Source organism: Ornithodoros turicata, chromosome 3 (assembly GCF_037126465.1).
Source record: "Ornithodoros turicata isolate Travis chromosome 3, ASM3712646v1, whole genome shotgun sequence".
In the NCBI taxonomy this organism is placed as follows: Eukaryota; Metazoa; Arthropoda; class Arachnida; order Ixodida; family Argasidae; genus Ornithodoros; species Ornithodoros turicata.
Genome location: NC_088203.1, coordinates 19,582,327 through 19,604,301, shown reverse-complemented (window position 1 = coordinate 19,604,301; position 21,975 = coordinate 19,582,327). Strand labels below are relative to the sequence as shown.

The 21,975-nt window shown below is 47.0% G+C and overlaps 1 protein-coding gene across 1 annotated transcript in view; it reads right to left on the bottom strand.

Moving 5' to 3' along the window:
• The window catches only part of LOC135388262 (plexin-B-like), a 394,287-nt gene that overhangs the window by 212,202 nt on the left and 160,110 nt on the right, over nucleotides 1-21,975 (bottom strand). The window contains exon 3 of the mRNA XM_064617693.1: nucleotides 5,708-5,738. The gene's annotated coding sequence lies outside the window, so the exon portion shown is untranslated. The remainder of the gene's footprint in view (nucleotides 1-5,707; nucleotides 5,739-21,975) is intronic.

The window sequence follows — 21,975 nt, the reverse complement described above, 5'->3', positions numbered from 1 at the left end:
CGTTGGTGAACCAGCTGTGTGAAGAGGGAGCCACGGATGTGGAATAACGAACAGTACATTTCGCGTTCGAACGAACAGGATGGAATTTGTACTTTGTGGTGATCATTAAAAAGTGAAAGGTAAAAAAAACTGGCTGCACCTTTAGGGGTTGTGCCAGAGCGTTTAGATGCGCTTGCTATGTATGTGCGTCACGTAGAACATGACCGTGTAACGTGGTCAAGGGATGCCACGTGATGGTTGGCTCTATGAAGCCGCGGACGCGCCTACAGGGTGGCACTTCTTGCATTAAAGGACGGCCGCGTCCGTTCCAGCTGACCACGGTATCGAAAATCCCACGCGAAATAGTCGTGCAGTTCGATAGAATACATGGAAAGAGCAGACGCCGGATGTTGAGGGAATTCCCTCTCCTGAAAAAGGCGAAAACGTCATTTCCTACACCAGCAATCGGAGCACGCGCTTCAGAAAAGGGATCCCGCGGCGGTGAGCGAGTCTGGACGGCACCTTTCTCCTCTGAGCGAGGCCCCCTCTCTCCTCCTTTTTGGCGGGAGTGACGTCACGCTGTCCTCGTTGTCGCCGGAGCCTCCGCAGCTGCCGAAGCAGCGCTGATCCCTCAAATACGTTTATTTAATAGCTACGCATTTTGCGGATGAAAAATTAGCCGTAGACTATCGGCCCATTCTGAACATCGGTGTCTATTTCATAGATGGGTTTCCGGATGCGACAGTTGCTTTGGTGCACTGAGCTGACCCCACAGCAGGCCCCACAGCAGGTGCAAGAGCACTGAGCTGAACACACAAATGTGTGTGCTCCAACGAAGAAAATGAGTTCCTGCGAAAGAACGATGAGCGTGGGTGGCCTACAGGGCCAGCGCGAGGGCTCTGTTAAGCGCACCTTTTGAAGAATCCTTCTCTTCATGAAAAGAGCGCATCGCAGAACGAGAAGACGTCGTGACGTAGGCCAGCGTTTCGCAAACTTTTGGCTGTGACGGACCCCCGGAAGCGATGAGAACCAATTCACGGACCCCCCCCCCCCCCTCCCACACACACACACGCACAAATATACCGGGATACGCGCTGTGTACACTGCATTGCAGACCGCGTTTAATATGCGCGACAGGGTATAACAAGGAACGAAATTACATTTGTGCAAGCATAAACATGCATAAACAGCATAAACGTGCATTGCAGGACTTTTCTATTAGAGGTTAGAAGCTAGCCGTTCAAGCATGCTTGTAGCAATTTTGGAAGTTCTGGGTGTTTGGAAATCGGGCAGCATGTACGAGCGCGTGTTTGTGGGGACGAAAATCCTCACTGAAATGTGAGAGACGGTCGCGGACCCCCACGGACACTCTCGCGGACCCCCAGGGGTCCGCGGACCACACTTTGGGAAACACTGACGTAGGCTACTCCCATCACGTGACCAGTGACGTACAGCGGCGCAGCTCAAGCAAGTGTAAGCGGCGCGTGAGCTGCGAAGTAAAAACAAAGAAACAAGGCACGGAGCCCTCATCACGTCACGAGAGGATGGTGTCGGCCGTCCGTGGCTGCTTTTTCCTAATGATTTTTGTAAATTCGATTGCGCAGCTATTACGCACCGCAGAGCGAAAATATTTTGCATGCTGACTCCTGGTGGAAGCTTGACAGACGAGGCAGAATTTCGAGCGATGTTAAATGTCGCATCATGGCTCCTTTAAGGATTCACGCATGGTGCCGGCCGATGTAGCTGTCGCACCCTGTGTGTACAACGCTAAACTCGACAAGAGTCCGTCTCCTACGAATTCCTTTACGAAACTCTGCACTGTACCCCGTTTCTTTTCAAACAATGAACACCTAAATACCCATTGTAACCACAATGCATCGACTGAGGGAAATGTTACTTGGCGACCGGCTGGGCGACTCACTCCGTGTCAGGTAGGTCTGAATAGCGTTGCTTATAGCTCAAGCATGTTACCGATACATCCTGGAATTGGCTGTCACCAACACCGTCCACGCGCGACGGTCGCTAACGTCGCGAACGGCAACGCAAGCGCGCACCGCGAACACACCCAGCAGCCTCTCCACATTATCAAGCGAACAACGACATGGCACTCAAACTAATTATCATTCTAATCTGATCTAATCTGCACGTTTCACTTTTTCATAGCGTTATTCAGTACAAAACAGAGTAAAGAAAGAAGAAAAGAGAAAGACAAAATGGCACCATTATTACTGCCACCGTGACTTTGGAAATCTTAAGCATCTTCACTTGATATTTATTTATTTATTTTCGTTTGTTCGTTTGTTAGTCCTTTCTTTCCTGGATTCATTCTTTCGTTCGCTCAGCGTTACGACGCATACATGTTTGTAAGCACCGAGCAATTAACAAGTCTAGTAGAAAAGACAAGGAAAGCAACGCAAATCATCCCGAGAAGCAAGAAAAGTACATAAAGCACGACAACGAAAACTCGACTGTAACTGTTGCAAATATTCACCTGTGGAAGCACACAGACAACAACGATGCTCGAGCAACAAGAACAAAGGTAATATAAATAACTATATTGATACGGCAAGGAAGAGCATACTGTTGGACGCACCGTACCAGCACAAGCTATAAACGCAGGTGTTGCCATTCCCATATCTGGGCAATCAATTTTTACGGGATGTGCGTTGTGTGTGTGTGTGTGTGTGTGTGTGTGTGTTCGCGTGCGGTTGTGGCTGCGAAATAAGACAGGAAAGAGAAGCGGAGGGGATTTTGATGGCGCTAAATTTTAGTGGGTAGTGCGGCTGTCGTTTGTGGTTCGCGTTCGTACAAATCGGAAGATGTTAGTGCGGGGAAAATGGGAGAACAAAAATAAAAATAATAATAATAAGATAGGCGGGGAATGGTGTCGTCTCTGCGCGTCACAGTCCGGATTATGACGAAATATACTGAGAAAGTAGAAAAGCGTTTTCTTTTTATTTTTTCGAGTGAAGAAAGTTCGCTGCGAAGTGTCAAGTGCTTTTTATTTCGTCGATGTGCGAGAGGCGGCTGGATACGAGATGACGGTATTAGGGTGTTCGTTCGCCAAACAGTGGGAGTTCGCTTTAAGTGGAATTTCAATTGTTATAAGCGAAATCTTGAAGGAGCTGTGCTTTCAAAATAAAAAGAAGCTTTTTACGAATATCAGTGTGAACAAGTGTGAGTATCAAGCTCATTTTTTTGTATGAGTCGGCGAGTATGGGGTGCGGAAGAGGAAACATATTTTGTTCGACAAACAGCAGAAATTCTTTCTTATGGGGGCTTTAATCGTTATATGCGGAGCCATAACGTATTGATCGTGAGTGTCGAGGTTCTCATTTCGTGCATGAGTCGGTTGGTAGACGGTGGGACGGAGGGCTTTTTTTTTTTTGTTCGGCAAACAGCAGATTTCGTTGTGACGGGCACTTTAGTCGTTATATGCGGACCTCTCACGTATTGATCGTGCGGTGTAGATATAGAATTACACATTAGGCACAACATATGACATGTGACGTAGTCTTTTGAATCGCCATGCCAGGAGTCAGCTAAGTAAGGACAGTGTCGGTTGCGGTTCAAGGTCATTTTTCACCTTTCTGTGCTTTTCGAAATACCGTAACAGATATGTTCTGCGAGGTTGTTTAATACGAGCGGGATAGTTATTCCTTTTGTGAACAGTACTCTATCTGATAAGCGACGAGTAGTCGTAATTCTTATTCCCCTTTTTTCGCATGTCGATTTTGTTTCGTAACAATATATACTTCGAGCAATGTTACGACCCTCCATGGACAGAGTTACTTATACAGGCAAATATATATGCTCAACTGTGATCAGCGCTACAGCGCTACACAACATCACAGTCCGCAAACAACGGCCTTCCTCCTGAAGCCCGCCGTCATCATCACACCCCAACACAGACGCCAATCAAAAAAGGAGCGTCTTCCGCTGAAGGTTGATATTAAAGGGATGACCCTTTAGCTGATGGCCTTTAATATCGGTTCATGAAGGAGCAGCTCCAGGCGAAATCGGGCTTGTTTAAGCAGGGAGAGAGGGGGAGAGACGAAAATATACTGCCTGCCCTGGGTGATAAATGAAATTCCTGCCAGGACTCTCCCATCCAAACTCTTTGGAGAATGTAATGATCCTTAAAGACTTCATTGTTCCAGTATTTGAGGAAATGGTAGGAAATGGATGGTTTCGGAATCTTCGCTTTTCGATGCATATGTATATTTGTTTATTTGTTTAGAAGGAGAAGGGATGAAAATTGATTTCAAGGAAGGCATTCAAATCAGGTTTGAGACGAGCCGACGATCACGGCTGGGACTACTGGGCTGTTGGCAAGCAAGGGAGGCATTGCAGGGTGACTGATGTGGCCCTGCAAGTTAAGTTACAAACAAACGGTTCGATGTTGACGATGAAGTGTTTGTTGATACGAATTGTGCACATCTGTGCTTCCATTAACGGCTGAGGATGTTAGAAGTTGGCATCATCATCTGCTTTTATGTTAATGCCACGTGATATTAAATTCTCCTCAAACAACATCTGCTCGTGTGACACCTAGAGATGCGAAATTTCCGGAAAATTTGCTCGAAAAAAAAAAGAAACGTTTCTTTTCGCGTTTTTTTTTTTCGAAAAATTTGAAAAAATGGAAACAAACGTGGTTACTGCTGAGTCGAAGCATTGCCGGCCAAACCACAGATACAATCAGGTAGAAGCTTTAGTAATGTTCATCCTCTAGGCATAACTGCAGAGCCGAGCATCCCATGAGACTGCTGTCTACTCAGCGATAGGTAATTAAAACAACCCGTCCACTCCGGCCAGAACTCAGACATTATGTGATCGCTTGGAGCGGCCAGACGGAGCTCTAAGTTGGTGGTTGTTGGCAGATTAGAGGCACCTAAGGCACTGTTTGCGGGTTGGAACGCATCAAAGGCACGAAAATTTACATTTTTGAATTTTGTCGCCTGAAAATTTTTGGCTATTTTTCCGGAGACGAGGAAAAAAAACGAAAAAAGAAAACGTTTTTTTCCCAAAATTTCCGGGTTTTTGCTGGGGCTTGGCATCTCTAGTGACACCATGTACAGTACACGCCGTTGAAGAGGCCGTAAATGCCTTCTCATACGCCTTATCGAAAACGTCAAACATCAACAATGTCAAGTTCATTCTCGTAGGTATCTTTGTGACAACATTCACGCACTCGAATGTTTTCCCTGTATTGTCTTCTAACATACATCTTCCTGGCACCGAACTTGAAGCTCAAATAATATCGCAGTACCTCAGTTCGACATCAATGGTGGCCCCTATTTCTGTTACGCAAGCTTTCAATATTTTCGCGTTGAGCACGTGGTATTGTATTGTATTGGAAAAAGCACGTGGCTAAGCAGACAACACAACAGAAAGCAGAAGAGATGGTTTGAAGGAAACACGGTTTTTTGGCTCCTGATCTGTAACTCGACGATATTCCATATCACTCGCTACACGTACGCCACACAACGGGTCGCCGAAGTTCTATGGTTGCGCAGGATGGTAGCCGCCGTGTACACAAGTCTGTCCACCGCTTAACTTCGGAAATCGGTTTGGAACATGAGTGGGCCAGTGTTGACGTTTGGAGCTTGGGCCTCAAACGATTCGGGCTCTGGTGAGAACGTCACCTCGCGGAATAGTACCTACTTCGTCAAAAAAATATTGGGAGCACAAAGAAAATAATCAGTTTTAAAACTTGGGCTGTTCTCACCTTTGACCATTCCACGTAGTCTAGATGCTGCCTGGAAAAGAAAAGAACAGAGATGCGTGAGCTTAATATTGACATTTTCGCCCGTTTTCTAGTGTTTTTCTCCCGTTGCTTCGAGGAACTTCTGCGTTTTTCTACAAATTCTGATCCTGTCACTTGCACCTCGGTATTGAACGTGCGTTACGTAACGAACTTAAAGGGGCACTAAAAGCAAGCTTTTCTCCTCGTGGAACCAAATATTGTGTTACCATGACGCCGACACAGAATGAGCGGGATTCAACGGTTGCATTGGTCATGTTTTATGATCGCTAGAGAGAAAAAAGAAATATCGCTTTCCTTCTCCCTCTCCTTTTCAGGAAGAGCGACCATGCGGAGGGGCCTCGGATTGGTTTCTCAGACGATCTCCCACGATAATTGGACAAATCACAACACACAGAGTGAGCTGCCCACTCCATCAGTGCGAAAGGGCGCGTTAAAGTGCCACTACGGACTAAATCTCGTATCTTAAGAATCCTACCAAAGTTATGTTACTGAAATCTTCTTGTCTCGCTCTACATTCCTGCAAAATATTTCGGCTCCACGTGACGCGAAAGCTAGAGAAATTTAATATTTATTTTTGAGAACTGTGACGTCATGTTAGGCTATGACGGAGCGCCTGGCTCTCATCTGGCAACGTTGTTGCCCTTCGCGGCCTCCAGGGGGCTCACTTTTTGCACTCCGTTAGCGGAGTCCAAGGTGACATATCATCCGACCGCTCCGACCTTCGAGAAAACACAAAGGAGAGAGACGACCTCTCTCCCATTTTCCCCTCTTACGGTCAGTGTCACGTGACTTCTCCACCACGTGACCCTTCCCGCATGCCGGCGTCGTTGCTAGGAGGCGAGTGTCCTCTCCAGATAATGACATCATTGCAATTTGTAGGCTCATGATTACGTCACCCGCTCCTCGCGTCATCGAAACTTGTGGAGGCTCAGCAGATCGTCAAAAATTGACAAATGCACAGCGTTCGGGACGGATTGGAATCAAAATCAAACAGGATTGAAATTCCGCGTATAGAAGCTTGCAGCTTCATCGAGAGAAGCTTTTCATCGAGCAAATAAAATAAACATTGTTTTCCCGAGTCCGGAGTGGCACTTCAAAAACCCGTTTAGAAGAGGCTCCAGAGCGGGAGAGACAGGATGGACGGAGATCGCTCTGCCGAGTCGCTACTTAACGCCCTCAAAGTGTACATTATCTACGATAGTATCTGCATGCAAGCCTTACTGACTCTATACAGCTTCATGCTCTCATTTCCCCACCTTCATATAATTTATAAATCGGTTTCCATAATCATTAGTAAAAATACCAAACTTCTGCGCAGTTATAATAAGAGAAAGAAAGACCAGTATAATACTCAGCGTAAGTTCCCCGTGAAGAAAAACGACACCGTATGAAAAGCAAATCACAGCGGAGGCTGTGGAGCACTAAACTATTTTTCATGTCCGCTTGATACTGACGACTCCATGAACTTGGACGACACGAAAGGTGGTTCGCTATTTGTTGCCGGTCTTATTGCCGTGCTATCTATCTGCTGACATGGCGGCATTTTGCTTGGCAGAGATGGGGCGTCCTGGGACGACTTCACGGGGAACTGCGCCGACATTTGTCTCACAGCCGTCTCAAGAAAACCCAACGAAAACGCACAAACAACACAGCCTGCACAGTACAGCACTTCATCTTTGTAGTGTATTTTTGTTTTAGGAATAGCAAACCGACCTTCGGCCAGGTTGACCTTTCCGAAGTAAACGTATACCCCCCCCCCCCCCACCAGCTTGACATCCCAGGCTTGACGCGGGGGCGCCCATCTAATTCTAAGCCACCAGAGGCTGCTTTTTTCTGTCCTTTTATTTTCTTTTTCAACACGCATTTGAATCTCCAAGAGTAATGTGTGCCATCTCTCATACGAGGGGCGTTCAAGTCAAAGCGGGACTTTTCATTTTTTGCAAAAGTAAAACGAACTTACAGGGGAGAAATTAGTTTTATTTTTCAACGTAATCTCCAGTTGCACTAATGCAGTTGTCGCAGCGTTTCACGGGGGCTTGGATGCCAGCAGCGTAGAAATCCTTACTGGCACGTAGCAGCCATGATCGGACCGCATTCTTGACCTCGTCGTCGCAGCCCTATTGGCGGGCCCCAACGAACGCCTTCAGTGGCCCGAAGAGGTGGAAATCACTGGGGGCGAGGTCTGGACTGTAAGGGGGATGTGGCAGAAACTCCCAGCCAAGTTCCCGTAAGGTGCGTGTCGTGAGATGCGCGGTATGCGGGCGTACATTGTCCTGTAGTAGGAGGACTCCTTTGGTGATTAGGCCCGGCTGCTTTTGCTTCAGCGCCTTATGCACATCCCTGAGAACCTGGCAGTAATATGCACTATTCATGGTGGTACCACTGGGCAGAAAGTCAACATCAACAACGCCAGCCTTGTCCCAGAAAACCGTGGCCATGACCTTACCAGCAGACGGGGTGCTTCGGAGCTTCTTGGGAGCTGGCGAGCCCGGATGCCTCCACTGTTTTGATGCGCGTTTAGACTCAGCAGTGAAATGGTGCACTCATGTTTCATCGCACGTCATGATCCGATCAAGGAACAGGTGTCCTTCAGTGTCGTAACGGTACCTTAGCTCTTGGGAGATTTCCATTCTTCTCTGTCAGTCAAACATGGAGAGCTGCCTCGAGATCCAACGGGCACTAACTTTCCGAAACTGGAGGTGTTCATGAATGACACTGTTTGACGTTCCCACAGAAAGGTCCGGCTTTCAAGCCAGATCGAGACATGTTATCCGTCGGTCCTTGAGGATGCGGCGCTCCACAAGTTGGATGTTCTCAGGAACTCTGACACTGGACTCTAAGCCGCCCCAGCCGGTATAGTCCTGCACTGATGTACGGCCGTCTCGGAACCGTTTGCACCACTCAAACGCTTTGCTGCGGCTAGGCGTATCGTGGCCATACTGAGCCTAAAGTCTTCTGTGAATTTCAGATGACTTTACGACTTCATTCACGAGAAACTTCACGACAATTCGCTGTTCGATGTGCGCGCTCACCTTGTTGTCGGCCATCTTGTCCAGCACGTGTCTTTTCTTTTGCACACACTTTGGACCACCACGTGGTGAACGCGGAGGCCTGTCGCGCGCGAAAATGACGAAAAATAAGTAGCGCGAGCCATTTGTACACTCAGGAGACAGAAAGTCCCGGTTTGACTTGAACACCCCTCGTAATACTCTGTGTAGTGAAAGATAAGCTGCATCGCTAACGAGGATTAGGAATCTACCACAGGAGCCGCCACTGGAGCCGAAGCAACAGAAGCAGACATTCACAATGTGAAACAATATAACTAACAATCAATGAAATATCTCCTCGGGTCGCCTGTATCGTATGAGTGTAGAACGACGGACACCTAAGGGACTGTGATATAGTCAAGAACGTTGTCACTGTCCTCTTACGTCTGCCCTGTAGTCCTTTACTGTGCTGCACAGAGGCCAAGCGGCCCCTACGCATGTTGCAGCTTCGGCTCGCTGCAATCAATCATTCTTTGAGAGACAAGCCAAGAACAAACAAAACCTCGAAGATCCTCTGGAAGCGTATCGGGTGCAGTGTATAACACGGGACACTATATAACACGTTTTCTCTCCAGTATCCATAATTTATGTTCTTCACACAACGACCGTCTGCATCAAGGTAGGAATACAGGAATATATTTCAAATTCTAGTGCAGACACACGGTCTCTAAGGTTGCTATACTTGAAATGATTTCCTTTTTCTTATTTTAGAAGTTCTAATATAAATATTTATGTCTAACATCTTACAAGAATATTTTGCATGCAACGTGATGCCGTGCATTACCATACATTGGTATGGTACATGGTTAGCATCGTTGCACTGCTGTGCTCTAGCGCGGTAGCAACTAGTCTTATGAGGCTTTCCTGTATTGGCACCCATCGGAGTGTCAGCCAGAGTGCATTTTCTGCGTTGTTCTCAAACGGAAGAACTCAATGATGAGGGATATTCGACAGAGTGTTATTAAATTATTAAATATATTAAATGGGTAATAAACAGGGATACAAGGTGCACATTTTTAATGCATTGTGACACGTAGCCGACGGTGAACGTTTGCCACAAAACACTAAATAATTCCGCATATTCACTGCACTCCTTCGCGCACGTGCTCCGCGTGCGATGCCCTGGTGACAATGCCCACGCGCCATTCTGACGTCGCTCACTCAACCATTCAAACCGAGCTTTCGGAGTATCAACCATTCAAAACGCGGGCGCTTATACATGATATTGATGATATTATATGCTTGATATTGTTGTGATATCGATAAAGGCGCTCAATTCTAAACAATTTTCCACTGGTCAATCCCAAGATGGCCAGTTCAAACTGTACCAAAAGCCCGCAATGTGCGCACTGTGTTTTCAGCACGGATCGGAACCGTTATTCTTTTCGGTTCGGCTCCAACACTTTTGGTGCGTACGTGTGCTACGACGCGTTTCTTCTTCTTCTTCTTCATCCAAGGAGATGATGGCCGTGAGCCATCGTGATGGCCGTGGCAGGCGTTTCTTTCCTTTCGATTGTTTTAATATTTCCTTTTTCTTCTTCTTTTTTTGTTGCAGAATTGGTCGCGTGCCGAATTCAATTTCTCAATATATTTTTTTAATTACTTATCGATTTATCAACTTATCGGTTCGGTTCGGGTTCAGGTTCAGGCATATTGGTTTCGTTCGGGTTCAGCTCCGCAGAAGCGCAAAATATCGGTTCAGGAAATTGAACTTTAAGCGATTGCCATGGGTTAAAAGCAAGCACATCCTTGCGATCCCCAAACAGCACAAATGTACTTTTGTTGCTGTTGTTGCCGACACAGCAGCGGTTCACAGCAACACTGCGTGTTACAGGTCTGCGTTTCAGGTGCAACGTTACGGTAGCATACTGTACCCTCTATGTTCACTCATCGTATGCAACCTGTTACATCCTGCTCGGGGTTCTGCCGTTATTTTCACAGCCCAAAATGAAAACATGGGGTGTCTGGACGACAAGAACAACAACAACTTTATTGCGAGATGATGAATGGGGAGTTTCATCGCCAGGGGCGATGCTCTACCTCAGTGTTGGTGGTGATGCGGGGAATGAAGTAATGAGCCCCCTCACTATAAGGATAGAAGTCCTATGGTATCCAGAAATGTGAAGAAAGCTTTGAAGGCAGAAAGTTGGTGGGCTGGATGTGGCCAGGGACCAAGCAATTTTGTGTGAGAGAGGGGGCGAGAGTTTAGCTCGTTAAGGGATCCGGAGAGTACGGTTCGGGAAGGTTGACAGTGTGGGCAGTGGAGAAGAATGTGCTCTAGATCTTCTACGGCGCCGCAGTGACTGCATTGGGGAGAGTCGACGACAAAAATCGCGTACAACAAAGCCAACAACTACCAAAAGGACGTCCCCAAAACTAACACTACTGAATGAACGCAATAGCTGCGAGCGTGCACCTGGATTGCAGTTTTGTTTTGTTCAGCTTCGGTTTCAAACATGTTTGGCAATATGGCGTCTGAACCGTTTCGCGAACCGGTAACCGGCGAAATTTATTTCTGTTCAATTCGAGTTCGGTTCAACGCGAGAAAATAAATCTTTTGGTTCGGTTCAGTTCCGGTTCAGTGAAAAATACGGGTTTTTAGCGGTTTTCGGTTCCATATTTTTCTTTCACTTCCAATTCGGTTCGGGCTCAGTTTCGGTTCCGATGCCTGGTTTTCAGTGCTCTATACGGTGGTTTCGGCGCAATATCATCGGGCGCGGCCATGACGCACCCACAGTGCTGTAATGGCGACCGGGTGACGTCATGCAAAATAGCTCTTCTCGAGGGAACTGCGGTATTGGTTGCGGCGCGTATCAGTGGGCGCGGCTATGACGCCCCCACACTGGCGTAATAGTTGCAGCGCATATAACTGGGCGCGGTCATGACGCCCCCACAGTGTTGTAATGGCAACCAGGTGACGTCTAGGAAGATGGCTGCTGTCCAGGAAACCGCCGTATTGTCCCGCGAGGTGACCGCAACCGGTTCCCTCGCGAGCCCGAGCTTGTCTCAACGGGGCCTGTCATTGGCTAGGAGACTGAAATCCCCCCTGCAACGCCTGGAATGCGGCGTTGCGATACCTTGCAACGTTGTGACATGACTCCGTTCTAGGGATAGGAGGACGAGGAGGAGGAGAGACCCACGTGGATTATGCTCATTGAGCGACGGTACTTCGTGGTAAATATGCTCGCTAGAAATAAATGAGTTACATATCTTGACATCGTGAGCCACATTCTTTCATGGAGCGTAATAATTGGAGAACATTCGACGAACTGTTTAGTGCCGCTTTAAAAGCCGGCTTTCTGGAGACTTGGTGGTAGCGGTAGGAGCGAAAAGCTAACTTTTGCTCTGATAGGATACAACTGCTTTGATAAGAAAGCGTTACAACTAGTTCCTGGTACATTAGGATGGGATGCCTGAAAAGTTATTCTGTACGGGTACTGGGACAGCACACATGGGCGTTTTCGAGACTTAGGGCATCGGACTCTCCGTCATGGCCTTGCTCAGAGTCATACAGAAGCCCAAGACTCCACGCAATTTCGCTAACCTAACAATAGACGAAATCGCAGATCATATTCCCTATTGCAAAACTAAGCGTCAGAGAAATGTGAAATCTGTGGAAAAAGAAGTGACCGATTGAGGTCTGTCGGACAGATGAATGTCACAAAAAAGAAATATGTACGGCAATGGCTTCCGATGGATGGCGCTGTTGGAGCACTAAATCTCCAGGTGTTGCAGGGTCTTCGTTTTGAGTAATGAACATGTCCAGCGAGTGGTCTACCTTTAAATACGAGGGGTGTTCAAGTCAAACCGGGACTTTCTGTCTCCTGAGTGTACAAATGGCTCGCGCTACTTCCTTTTCGTCATTTTCACACGCGACAGGTCTTCGCGTTCACCACGTGGTGGTCAAAAGTTAGTGCAAAACAGAAGACACGTGCTGGACAAGGTAGCCGACAACGAGGTGAGCGCTCACATCGAACAGCGAATTGTCACAAAGTTTCTCGTGAATGAAGGCGTAAAGTCATCTGAAATTCACAGAAGACTTCAGGCTCAGTGGTGCCACGATACACTTAGCCGCAGCAAAGTGTTTGAGTGGTGCAAACGGTTCCGAGACGACCGTACATCAGTGCAGGACGATCCCGGCCGGGGCGGCTCAGAGCCCAGTGTCAGAGTTCCTGAGAACATCTAAGTTTCCCACGGTTTTCTGGGACAAGGCTCGTTCATGTTGATTTTCTGCCCAGTGGTACCACCATCAATAGTGCATACTACTGCCAGGTTCTCAGGGATGTGCATAAGGCGCTGAAGCAAAAGCGGCCGGGCCTCATCACCAAAGGAGGCCTCCTCCTACAGGACAATGCACGCCCGCATACCGCGCACCTCACGACACGCACCTTACAGGAACTTGGCTGAGAGTTGCTGCCACATCCCCCTTACAGTCCAGACCTCGCCCCCAGCGATTTCCATCTATTCGGGCCACTGAAGGCGTTCCTCGGGGGCCGCCACTTCAACTGCGACGGCGAGGTCAAGAATGCGTTCCGATCATGGCTGCTACGTGCCGGTAAGGATTTCTACGCTGCTGGCATCCAAGCCCTCGTGAAACGCTGGGACAAGTGCATTAGTGCAACTGGAGATTACGTTGAAAAATAAAACTAATTTCTCGCCTATAAGTTCATTTTATTTTTGCGAAAACTGAAAAGTCCCGGTTTGACTTGGACGCCCCTCGTATACTGACACAACATTACGGAGGGCAACAAAGCAAGCGCAGGCTGCGGATCCACTGATGAGCGATTTCGGACAACCCTGTCGCGAGCAGTACCAGACTCCTGGTTAACGCGGCCTAAAAACACTCGCTCCTGTCGTTATGGTCGCTGTCAGGCATATACTTCGTCTCTCGCCTTCAGCTTCATTGCCGAACGAAAGTCGTTGAAGAAATCGTGAGCGACGTCAGAGAATATCCCGCTCTCTCCCGTTCCAGCGGAGCCAGGATATATATCAAACCCGCATACACCTTGGCACGATATTCGTTTTTCTGACGTATCCTCGATAGACCGACTTATCAATTCTTGACGTTCCCTGCAGTGCACGTCCTATCTTCCCGAATACGATATCCATCCATGTCTGCGCTCAGATATTCACATATCGCAAAAGGAAGGAATTCCGTATGAACGCCAACTTGAACAAAGAAGTAGAGAGAGAAAAAAATATATAGAGACAGAAACTGAAGATATAGGTTTCGCCGATGCCAGATTTGGTAGGACTGTATATATATGTGTCATGAATCTTGGTGCGTTTGATTTTGCGGATGTTTGTATATTTATATTTACGTTCGTCTAAAAGGCTGCTGCTGTGTATGCAGAATCTGCCCCTCGAGGATTTGCGACGGGCGATTCAGTGTGTGCATTTCTGGAATGCAGGTGTTTCGTAGTTGGTCCCGTAAAATATCAAACGCGAGTAACAATAAGGTTGACGATGATCTTTAATTTCTTAGGCAATTTGAGGCCTTGTATGTGATTGTCCCTTCTATGTTGTTCCAGCCTCAGAACATCAGTTCTCTCATGTACAATATGGTTGTTTAGTTGACACGTGATATTGCAAAAAAGAACGAGAAGAAGAAAAACAAGGCATAATTGGACGAGATGTAGGTATGGTGAGTATGGCTTGTAATGTCGAGACTGGGAGGTACCCGGGTTCGAATCCCGTTGCCGGCTGTGCTGTCTGGGGTTTTCCTCAGACACTTTCAGACATATGTCGGCACAGTTCCCTTAGAAGTCGGCCTAGGACGCACACTCCTCCAAGGCGTCAGTCGTGACGTTGCCCACACCTGTGAGGCCAACAACGGCGAGCCCTTTAACCATCACCACCGCATGTACCATAATGTGGTTGCAGCAGCGAGAGTGGTTCCAACTTTGTTGACCAGCAAGCGATACAAAAATGACGGTGATAATACGTGGTTAAAGAAACTTCAGGAAAGATGTGCCGAGTTTGTTGAGCTTCCAGGTGATTATGTCGAAGAATCATCAAGTTTAATGGCTCTGGCACGGCCTCGTACATGAGAAAACGAGAGAAACACGCATCATCTTTTATGGTCTGGAGAGATGGCAGTGACGAGATGCTCTGCTTCTAACATGCAGTCTGCCCTGTCCGATACGATGCATATTTTGAGGGTCCAACAGTTGGCACTTGGCACAATGTTCGTACACAAGTCCAGGGAAATAGCCGCAAAGGCTGCTGCTTTGTACAGTGCTGAACAAAAGTTTACGGAACAGGCTTCGGCGCATTCCTTCCTCACACTGACACCCCAGCGGCGAATGGGACCGTACGGACTTACAGACATGTGTCTAGGTAACCCAGTTGTAGCAGAACACGGACTCAAGGCGAACGGAGGAGCGGACAGTGACAGTGGACAATTTATGGCCGACCGTTTCGGGACGATCCCCCACGCTCGCTCTTCACTGTAACGCCGTGTACTATGTATACGTGTATCGAGTTTCAGTTCTCTCCCTCTTTGTACAGTCTTTTCTCTTTGTAAATAAAGACAGTTCTAACCCAGACCCGAACTGGTAAGGGGCGCTTTTTGCTTCTGTGCTTCGCGCCAATTAACGAGGCTGCGAGTTTTGCAACACCAGTCACCTGTTTGCAAGTCCGTATACGGTGCCATTCGCTGCTAGCGCGTCAATCAGAGGGAGGAATGCGCCGGAGCGCGGTTTGCTTTGAACGAAACGGATGTTAGCATACTGCGTAGCGGTATTGCATTACATTTAAGTTAATTTTAGATTGTAACTAAACACGGAGAATGGCGATGCGTTTCAGCTAGACGATGTCCCAGGGGTACTTCGGAACGATCGGTGTAAAAATTCCTGCACATCGTAGTAGGTGCATAACATCCACAGTATACCTGCCATCGACTTTGTTTCTTTCTGGTGTGACGAATTATGCCTCTAATAAGTGATCAATCGAACCGAAACAGGAAATTCGAGAGGAATCTCAAAAACTTTCCCTTCCGAAGGCCAACGCGTTACATCACCCTGCATGGAGCCGACAAGTAATAGACCACGTCGGTCGTAGCCGCTGCGTTACATTCCCGGAACAAAACAATGGGCGCAGATTGGGGATCAGATCACTCAGGCACAGATGGAAAGAAACAACGGTCATCTGCTTCCCTGAGAGTCAGAAAACAGCGCAGGAATGGTATGACTAATGCACGATGACGTCGGCCGAGCAGAGAAAGGAAGAAAAAGTACTTCCATCGACGTTCGGGGGGAGCCATACTTTTTCAAATTTCGAATGTCGCTTTTATGATTCCACCTTCGTTTTCAAGAGAGATATTTCCCAACTGTGTTCAGTTCGTGTAGTGTTCAGTTCAATTGTGAGAATATCGCAAGCTTGAAATCCATTTTGTTCCGAAGTCTCCCTTTAAGCAGTGTGGTGCTTCAAGTTAGAAGACGAGCTTAGGCTTGACTCAGATGGCGCCGACGCTAACAAGCTGAATGCTGCTGACCACCAGGACGAACCAACCAAAGGCAGATTGCCTTTTGATCAAGGGAAACAGGAACGCAAGATCATGGCCACATTTCGTCTTTTGAGACGTCGTGACGATATGCTTAGTGGACCCTTTAAGGCGTATGTTTAAGGAATTCTTCATGAGGTCACCCCACGACGCACCCTCTCGAACCGAGGACTACCCGTTTGGCAGTGAAACAACACAACCAGCGCTCGAAGAACCACATTTATTTTTTTCTGTGTGTTCTTTGTATTAGTCTAACACAAAGTAGATTCGCGTTCCGAAAGACATTAAGCCTTCCAGAGAACGCTTCAGTGAATATTTCATGTGTTCCTTGCGTACTAAATGTAGAGCAAAACAATTCAGCGCCAGATAGCTTAGCAATCCACAGATCAAAACTCTCTCGAAACCCGCGCCCCGTCAAGATCGGTAATCCGAAACCTCTTTTGTTAGACACAGGACAGTCTCAGATGTCATCGGAAAAGATTACCGACAAACGAAGAAAGTGGGACGTATGACAGAAAACACATGTCCCGTAATGCGGGGTGTGTCCGCTATCCTGTCAACCTGAGCTCGTCTAATATAATCCGCTCGCCTGGTAATTGCGCATAGGTCACGTGATATTATTATCCCACTTTTCCTTTCTCTCCCTTTTTTCCCCATCGTCTTGTTGCCAGGGTAATGGCATAACGGCGGTTGCTGTGGGGACAGTGTGTCTTGGAACGAAACGTGTAGGGCAAATAGTCTCGCTGATAATTAAACAAGTCAAACAGCGAGATGGAATGCAATCAACACGGCTACGGATTGGATCCGGAAACATGCTCTTTCTGGTTATTGTGTATGCATGCAGACCAACTTGGCAGTGATGTTTTGGAAGCAAAAGAGAATATTTTATCACGCACCAAGGTAATGCTTGTTTTCGTTTAATTTTTTTTTTTTTTTTCATTTTCTTAAGTGCAACAGAACTACCGTATATTCCGTAAAGGTAACGAAAAGAACACATTTCATTATTTGATGGTAATAACAGCAAATTACGTAGGATGCAGTGCGCGGTGGATGTCATAAGGGGAAGGAGGGCAATAGACGATTTCAGAAAATCCCAATGCTCCTTGCGCACGCGTTGTGTCCTGGGAGATTACTGGGATGATTACCTTGACGCCTTGTGGACAATTAGCCGAGAGAGTAGGAACCGATCCCATTATTTCAAAGCGGCGCTAGGCTCTCTGAGATTTTCTGAAGTCGTCTATTCCCCTCCGGATGACACTTGTAGGGCTATGTGTTATAATTATGTGCAAAAGTAGAATAGACATTACTGCAAAGTTCTGTGGAACAGACTCTCTGTCAAAGTGCTTTGCGAGTGAAACTATCTCACCTAATCCTACCCCTGGCGACGAGTAACGCTTGGTGTCAGTTGGACTTCAATTTGTGAAGAATCAAGAACGGCCGGGAGAAGATTGACAGCAAGGGTATATCTGTCCTTTCACCCGACCAAATGCCCTTGTGCGATAAATAACAGGATGTCCTCAGTAAACTTCTGTAGTCAGTTTATTCAGGGTGTCACAACGTTGAAAAAATAAAAAATAAAAGTGAAAACGGACCAGGTCTTTTATCCTCAGCCTGTATTTCTTATTACTTCACCATCTTCGCTCTTTCTTTCTACATCACTGCTCCGCACAAGCTGATTTGTCCAAACAGTGTACAAACAAATAACAAGCACACGTCTGAAAGACAGAGAAAGAAGCCTGGCCTTTTCAGTTGCCACGATCGCCGCCCATATACGCGCTTGTCGAACCTCATAGCCGATAACAACCTACTGAGAGCTGCCGATAATCAGATTAGCCCTGTCTTTGAATGTCGCCGTTCGAGGCGTGAAGAAGATCGACTCGCCATACCGAAAAGAGGCTTAGCTCCATTAAAGAAATTAGCCGTAGACGCAGTTTCGCACTCACGCCAGTGATGGAACGCAGCGCCCCACAACGGCGTGTCGGGGAACTACGCTACACCCTCACTGCTATTTGCTTCGTTTTTCTTCTTCTCTACATAGTTGCGTCTCTGTATATGAACGCACAAATTGCGTAATAGAGTTTGCGGTGCGTATTATTGGGTTAGGCTTAGCGTATTTTCCGCAGGGACGCCCCAGAGAAGTGATGTACGTTGGCTATAGTGCTGCGTGTTAGCCATGATGTCAACATGGCTATGTGTACAGTGTGGGCGTGGAGAGTGTGTGTGGAAACGAGCAACACGTGTTGCTACTTGACAGACTTATTACGAAAGATGATACAGTTAGTTTTATGACCGCAAAGAAGCTGCATTCAGGTTCTCAAATGCGTGACCAGCACTGGAACTAAAGATGGCCTGGCTGGAAACCGTGTGCATCGATTATTCTCTGTGTCCTATTTGACAAACGCTGCAGTCTTGGAGCAAATTACACAAATATGGGCGGAACAATATCTATAAAACCTAACTTCCATGTGCTAATCCCGCTTATAGCGACTCTGCACTATGCTATTAAGTTCTCGACACGATAAGCTCCCGATACATTCATCGAGTCCGTCAGATTCAGAAGGAATGCCTACACGGCCGCTGTATTGTTTTACTTTCAGTTTGCGTCCCACATATGCGTATGTATAATACGACCATGCCTATTGTGCCATACTATCAAGCAAAAATCACATCTTCAAGAAGGATTTTCGAAGTACGCTTGCACATGGATCTGTGCATCTTGGGCAGACAAAATATACTTCTTTTGAAGTAATCGACGCGAGAGAAAGCATCACACGTCACGTTGCTACACAAAAACGTATTTGTTCGACCGGGAACTTTTAAAATTTCTCTTCCAGAAAGATTCAGAGGAAGTGGGAATTCGCGGAACGTTCGATTGTCTTCGCTGTACTGGAACAGATGCCACCCAAAGCATGAAGTTCTTGGAAAGACGCCGCCATCGAATGTTGAGATGAATTGCGTCTGATGCTCCATTTCTTTCGCGTACTTCTCAGAGGGCCACCAACTTTGAACTGTTTTCTTTTCATTTCTATAAGGCTTGAGCAAAGTTAACTGATTACTACTATAACCTACCTACATTAATTTTAGTGATTGCAATCACGAGAGTTAATATCGTACTGGCATTACCGCTTTTCGGTGTAGCTGTTTTTGCGCTCCGTAGTTTAACAACGTCACTGTGAGATATACGTTACAGATTGATTTAAGTTTGAAACATGGAAGAAGGTACAGAAACCTTTAAATGTAAAACCAAAGCGTCAAGGTTAACTACGGAATTTGAAATGGCATTCTGCATCAGTCCGTTACCCATTCGGCTCTTTATCACTTTATCACACTGGCTTCCACAACAAGAAATTTCAACGATAACAGAAAGGACGTTTCGACGCCTATGCGGGCGTCCTCATCAGCTTGAAAAACGTAATAAAGACTGTTAATGTAGAGGCCCCGGGATGCTACAAGACCTTAAAAGGATTCCTTTTTTTTTTTTTTCATTAACAGTCTTTTGTTACGTTTTTCAAGCTGATGAGGACGTGCGCATAGGCGTCGAAACGTCCTTTTGCTATCGTAGAATTTTTTGTTGTGGAGGCCAGGGTAACAAAGCGATAAAGATCATGACTTCTGGGGCCCAATCTTCAACCCAAGCAGCACAATGTACTGAAAGTCGAGTGCAATAGGGGTGGACGGTATGTGTCTTATCAATGTTCTTTAGTTTCTCGAGTCTGTTCAAGGCCTTCCACCTAGCCGTCCACCCCTATTGCACTCGACTTTCAGTACATTTTGCTGCTTGGGAACTTGTCGTTACCCCGTAACGCGCGTTAAATGTGTCACTTCGGCCCGTGATTCACCACGAGCTCTCGCGACAGCCTATCAAAGCGGCTTTGGAGCGCGCGAACTTCTAATATAACGATAACGATCGCTATGTGAAAGTTGAAGATCGGAGCCGTGCCTTTTGGTCTATTTTCAACTCCATTCGATTAGGTTGTGAGATTTTCTTAGGCTGATTTCTATCGTACGATCTATCTATATTGTGTATTCCGCGATTTCCATGTATTTCGCGCGAAACTCTCCGCTTTTCGGTGGAGGACATGTGAGAAGCCAGAGAACGCGCTTCACGATGTGACGAAACACCCGCATCCACTCAGAGGAGGGATCGCGGAGTGACGTCACCGGGTTCGGCAAACGAGACGGCGGAGGACGGAGCGTCATCTGCTGCGTACGTTTCTCCCAGTTTCTTCTGACAGTCGCTTCTGCTCAGCAGCTCGGGTTGTGGTCAGGGACGGGGGGGGGGGGATGTCTTGACCTCCTCCTCACTTTCTGATTTCACATAGCGTTTAATTGACCTAGATCGTGTATCTACAATGGCGGCCAAAGGCTAGAACCCCGCCCCCCTCTCAGACAAATCCTGGATCCGCCTCTGGTTGTGGTGCGGGTGCTTATTCTTTCTTCTTCTCTTTTGTGGGGGTTAAGTGGGGTCAGCGAATATTCATGGCTTGCTCTGCCGTTTGCATTGCTCGCTCGCGTAAATTTAGCAATGGAGCAACAAATCGCTTTAGATAGATTCAGAAGTCTGCACCAACGGATTTCACGACGCTCATGGGTGTCTCATAATCAGTTTCACTGACATGTAGACTGCGATTCGGAGTTCAGTGCAAGGTTGAACATCCTCACGTTGATCAAGGCAAGCCACCTACTTCTTTCTGGCTCATTTGCTGGAACCTCATGCATGTGAAAGCCGCGCGTCCTGTTTGTTTTCATTTGCGCGGTCTCGAACTCCACACGGCATCACTGCAGGCTTCCTCAATGAAGAACACGCGTGCACGGGCAATTATATAGGCTCTATACTCAACCTAGATTAAATGGAACGAAAACGAGAGACGCGTCAAACCGCAAACAGCCACGTTGAACACCTCCACATATGAGATGCCGAAGCCTACGTACACAAGGTACGTACTTTCTACTCGTAGACCCACGCAATGATGATAAAAGAACCACAGTAACGTGCCATCGGTAAACAGACACCATTTTCAAAACGTTTATTTTCCTGTTTCATATTCTAGAATAAATAGCGGCGAAGAAGTATAGCACGTCGCTCTGTCAAGAGCAGACGAATTTTCGCAGCGAATTACGCGCATCGACGGTGTGACGTCACAGGACTGGAGGAGTGGCCTGGAGATGGAGTCCAGAAACCTCCTGCTGGAGTAGCGTTTTTTACAATGAAATTGCGTTGTACTGGGACCTTTTTGAGCCGAAATATTTTTCGTGTATGCTTTTCACGGACCATTTCACGAGATACGAGCTGTTTTTAGACAGCTTGAATACCGTTCCCATGCTCCTTTAAGGTGTCATTTTGAGGAAAACATTTCCAGCAAGACCGCGCACAACCTGCCTACCTCAAAGAAGTCCGAGGGTCTCTTGATGAAAGTTTCTCACGTAAATGGGTTTGGTGATGCAGGGCTGGCTATACCAAGAAACGCGGAGAGAGGGGACACGAAAAAAAGGTGAAACAGACAACATATGAGATTTTGTCTTCCGTGGTGCCCCCTGTCTCTGGGTTTAGTCATGCACCAGGTAGTGTGCGCACTTTCCCGTTAGGTAGCATGGCCAATCTCGGACTCGATTCCCAGACTTGACGCCACAGACTTTCTTCTTTCGGGGTTTCACTAAAAATCAAATGTACTATCAAA